This window comes from Myotis brandtii, unplaced genomic scaffold (assembly GCF_000412655.1).
Source record: "Myotis brandtii unplaced genomic scaffold, ASM41265v1 scaffold884, whole genome shotgun sequence".
Classification (NCBI taxonomy): Eukaryota; Metazoa; Chordata; class Mammalia; order Chiroptera; family Vespertilionidae; genus Myotis; species Myotis brandtii.
In genome coordinates, this window is record NW_005371618.1 from 151,541 (window position 1) to 157,264 (window position 5,724).

Consider the following 5,724-nt stretch of genomic DNA (forward strand, 5'->3'; position numbering starts at 1 on the left):
AGTTCTCTGTCTTTCCTGGCTGCAGACTGTCTCTCAGCTGAATCTCCTCTGCTTATTCGGGCTGTATGTTACCCGTTTCAGCTGCTCGCCCCTATCTGCTCCGGGACAAAGCACCCACACGTCGGTCTAAACCTCCGCCATTTTTTCTCCGCCCACCAATTTCAAACTTTTTGAATTGGAAGAGAATTTGCCTGTCTTCCCATGTGCACTTGAAAAGAATGTATATTCTATAGATTTGGGGTGAAATGTCCTGAAGATTTTAAATCCGTATGATCTAGTGAGTGTTTAGGATTGCTGTTTCTTTGCTGATTTTTTGTTTGGAAGATTTATCCAGTGATGCCAATGGAGTATTAAAATCCCCTACTATAATTGTATTACTGTCAATCTCTCCCTTGATACCCTCCAATAATTTTGTTATATATTTAGATGTTCCTGTATTGGGTGCACATATATTTACCAGAGTTATAGCCTCTTGTTGTTTGAATCACTTCGGTATTATGAAGTGACTTTTATTTTCTCTTGTATGGCCTTCACTGTGAGGTGTATTTTGTCAGATATAAGTATTGCTAACTCAGCATTTTTTTTAAATTTCCATTTAATTGAAAATATTTTTTTCTATCTGCAATTTTAGTCTATGTAAGTTCTTTATTTTGAGATCAGTCTCATAGATAGGGTATTCAGTATATGGGTAATGTTTTCTTATTCATTCAGCTACCCTTTGTCTTTTGATTGGAGCATTTAATCCATTTGTGTTTGATGTTCTTATTGATAGGTACTTGTTTGTTGCCATTTTTATTCTTTATGTCTGTGTTACTTTTTCCCTTTTTAGTTCTTCTTTTTACAACAGTACCTTAAAGATTTCTTGCATTGCTGGCTTGGTGGTGAGATAAACTCCCTTAGTTGTTTGTTGTTGTTTTTTGTTTGTTTGTTTTTGTTTTGTTTTGTTTTTGTCTGTAAAGCTCCTGATTTCCCCTTCAATTTTGAATGATAGCCTTGCTTGGATTCAGTCACTTGCTTTGCATAATTTTGTATACTTCATGGCATTACCTGCTGTTCTAATGTGTTTCTGTTGAGAAATTAGTTAATAATCTATTGAGAGATCCCATGTAGGTAACTTTCTGTCTCTCTGGCAGCCTTTAAGATTATTTGTCTTTTACATTTGCCAATTTAATTACAATGTGTCTTGGTTTGATGATTTTTTTTTTGATTCATCATCTTGGGGCTCTGTTTTTCTTAGACTTGTGTGACCCTTTTCTTCCCAAGTCAGGGAAGTTTTCTGTCATTATTTCTTCAAATAGGTTTTCTATCCCAGGCTCAGTTCACTTTCCTTCGGACACCCCTATTATGTGGATGTTGTTTTGTTTTATGTTGTCCCATAGCTCCCTTAGAATCTCCTCATGATTTTTACCAGGACTACTTGGGTTTTCTTTTTTCTTGTCTTCTAACTTGCTGATTCTGTTGAAAATTTCCATTTTGTTCTTTATTGCAGCAATGTCTTTCTTTATTTTCTCTTGATAATTATGTCAGTAAATTTTTCACTGAGATATTTGAGCATACTTCTAAATATTATTCTAAATTCTTTCTCTGACAAATTATTTGCCTCCATTTCATTTAGTTGCTTTTCTGTTGATTCATCCTTTTCTTTAATTTGAAGGTTGTTTATTTGTCTCCCCCTTTTTGCTGTTCTTTTGTAATCATTTTTATGTATTAGATTAAGCTGCTATGCCACAAAGAAATTTTGTGTTGGTTTTATGTAGTGTGTGTTTTGTGACACCCTGTTGTGCTGTCTTTCAGGTATCCTTGGCTGGGTGTTCTAGAGAGGCCCCCTACTTGAGATATTTGGGTTGTTCTGATGTAGTTTAGTCTTGAATATTGTCATATTTATGGATAGAGTATCCTCTCAGTCTGTCTGATTATGTGGCTTACTCCCTACAATGTCGTGCCTGCCATTGTCAACTTGTTTATTGAACAGCACAAAATACAAGACATAACACAGAAGGAAATATATAAAATGTACACAAGACTCTACAATCCCAAAAAAGTGACTACCAGAGAAAGGAGAACCAAGAAAGCGAAAAGAGATCAAGAATGATAGAGAAAAATAAAGACAGAATATGGGGGGGAAATACAACAAAAATAAACAAGTAAACCAAAAAGCACAAACAACAATCACCCAGAAAATTGTGGATGACAGAATTTGTAGATGTGGAGGTTAAATAAAGAAAATAGGGTTAAGAAATTTGAGGAATAGAGAAAGGACCATGGCTTAGAATAGAGGTGGGAGGAAATAAATGAGAATACAAGAAAAAATTACTAGAATAGAGTAGATAACAGATGGCCTTACATTTAGGTAGAGAAATAGTTTAAAAATTAAAAGAAGAGAACTGTGGTGCATCTACACAATGGAATGCTATGCCACTATAAAAAAGAAGGAACTTTTATCATTTGCAACAGCATGGATGGAACTGGAGATCATTATGCTAAGTGAAATAAGCCAGTCAGACAAAGATAAATATCACATGATCTCACTCATATGTGGAATATAATGACCAACATAGATGAACAAGAATAAGATGAACAAGAATAGATTCAGAGACAAATGGTAGGGGAGAGAGGTGAGAGAGCAACCAAAGGACTTGTATGCATGCAAATTAGCATAACCAATGTACATAGACACTGGGGCAGTGGGGGCTTCTATGGGGTGTGAATAGCTGGGGGGTCAATTGTAAAAAAAAGAGACATATGTAAAACTTTAGACAATAAAAAATAGATATAGATATTTTTGAATGAACAAAAATATTAAAAGAAGAAAAGAGCATGAGGAGAGAAAAAACTGAGTAGTGAAGATAAAGAAAAGAGGGGGAAATTGAGAAGGAACAGGGAAGAGAAAATTAGATATATGAATAAACCAACAAAGATTACAAAAATAATAAATCAATAAAGCAGATAAAGTAATCAATGTTTAAAAAAGGGAAATGAAAGGAAAGAGTAAAACTAAAAAGAAGAAAGGAGAAGAAAATGTGAGGAAATAAAGAGAAGAGTGGACAAAAAAAGGCACAATAAATAAAATACTAATGATAATAACAAAAAATTTTAAAGTGAAGAAAAGGGTCATTCACTTCAGCCAGTTTTTAATGCTTCAGGGTAGCTGGATTCGGACCCTATTCTTCTGTCTGCCAATTCTGGGCTTCCTATTAGGTACTTAGGGGATAATGACTTTAGACACTGTCTTTTTGTCTTTTAACACCCTGATGGAAGCTCCAAGTGAACCATTGGTCAACTGCTTGTGTCTGTCTCTACAGGCCTTGGCTGCAAGCAGGTGGGGCCAGTCTACACTCTTTGCCTGTCCACCAGCTGTCAATTTAAATCACTCAAGTGTCTGTTTGTGACAGGCCTTTAGGTGGGGTTGGTGCTGTTTCACTTTTAGGGAATACGATGGATGTTTTTCCTGTCCCAGAGCTACTCTTCACAAGTGGCACAAAATATTACTCTGACTTTGGTTGGACAGAGATTCTTATATGGAGGCCAGTGGGGTCAGCTGAAGTTTTTATTAGTCTGATTCCCATTTAGCAGAGTGGATGACCCCTCCATGAGACTATTCAGACCAACATGCCTGGACTCTGCCTATTTTTCCTCTTCAGAGTTCAAAATACAAGGTGTGACAGGCTGTAATACCTGACCTGAGGATACTGGGAAGGGCTAGCTCCTCAGTGGAGCAATGACCTTTAAGTTTAGAAGTCTAAGAGCATCCCAATGATGGACTCCTGATTACTTCTTTCTGCCCTTCATCCCTCCTCAGCCTTTCCACAGGTACCTCAAGTTCCAACATCCCTCCATCCAAATCCTTAGGTAAGTGGTTATAACTGAAAAATCCTGTATTCTGGGTTTAGAAGATAAAAACAAAGATAATACAAATAAACCCAAAAAACAAAACAACACAACAACAGCTAAATTGTGACTTTCTTATCCCCCAACACCACTCTATTTTTCCCTCCTGGTACCTTTTTGCAGCACAACCTCATGTGGATGTGGTCTCAGCTCCAGACTCCAAGGCTACCAGCAAGCCTAAGTCTTTTCCTTTTCATATTGGATGCTACATCTGCTCACTGGACCGGGTTTCTATTTTTCTGAGGTAACAGGTTCTCCCATAACTCAGCTTCATTCTCTCTCTCTCTCTCTCTCTCTCTCTCTCTCTCTCTCTCTCTCTCTCTCTATCTGTCTGCTGGCCTGACACATCTCTTGTGCCCATGCCACCCTTGCTATCAGTCTTCAGGCATTTTATGTCCTTCATTGTTATAAGTTGCCTCCTCAATAGGGCTTCATTTGTTTATTCTGGGTGAGTGTTCTCTGACTTAGTTGTATTTACAATCTGGCCCTATACACTGTACATGACAAGTCTGTTTATTTGCTGCAAATTCTTTCTCCCCAGTTTCTTTTATTTTCCCAGACTCCAGATTCAGATTGAAGAATTCAGGATATGAATAGATTTATTTTCTCAATGGTTCCAACCAGAATTGAGAATAATTGGAAAGCTTCATGATAGAGTTGTTAATATTGGAGGAAAGTAGAATAATTTTGGATTTGTCAAGGACTGGAAATAGGTATAAAGGAAACATACAAAGTTATCAACTGCAGTTATCTCTTTTTTAGCACTTGACACCTTAAGTAGATGTAAATCCAAGAGGATGGTAAAGGCAGGAGAGAACATGTGAATCCTGATAAGGTGTGCTGCTCTTTGGAAGAACTACATGAATACAGTACTTTACAAATGCTGAAAAATATTGTCTATGTGTGATAATTGTTAGGGACAATGGTAAAAAGATCCCAAACTTGAATGAGAGGGGACATGTTGATTTTGGTCCACAACAGAGAGATTCTTCACTTTTATCTACAGGTGACTCACTGAAAAGACACTAAAGAAAATATTGGAATGTTTGGCTGACAAATTCAGGCAAATATGACACAATAAATATCACAATAAAATATCCCCTGTCTATGTTTAAATAATTAAGGGGCAGTTCTAAAGAATAAGGAGTGTTATAATTTGGAGTGGATTTCTCATATGAATCCTATTTCCCCACTCTTGGAGTGTCCATGTGACATATATTTCACAGATTAATTGATAATTATATTGATGACTGGAAAGGGCATATGTGAAGAACTGTGTAAGAAGTCATGTAGGAACACCAGATCTTGGGAACAGAAGCCTCTCAAAGGGAAAAATCTAAATGTGAAGGGAGACATTGGATAACTTGGTGGCATGGGCAAATTGGTATCATCCAGTCACTAAACTCATGGTAGATATGATCAGTAAAATTAATAACCAAAACCTATAATATAGGGTCTTGGACTCCCTCTACAATATTTGCATAGGTGTTTGAGAACTTTAAACATATTTATTTCCCTAATAACATATTTTCCATGCTAATTAGCCATTCCTTCCAGTGTTTCTCAACCTTCCTAATGCCGTGACCCTTTAATACAGTTCCTCATGTTGTGGTGACCCCCAACCATAAAATTATTTTTGTTGCTACTTCATAACTGTAATTTTGCTACTGTTATGAATAGTAATGTAAATATCTATATGTGTTTTCATTGTTCGCAACCCACAGGTTGAGAACCGCTGCTGGGCATTCCTGATTATTATCCTACTAGAGGCCTGGTGCACAAAATTCATGCACTTGGTGGGGGGGAAGGTTCCCTCAGCCCAGGCCTGTTTCTACT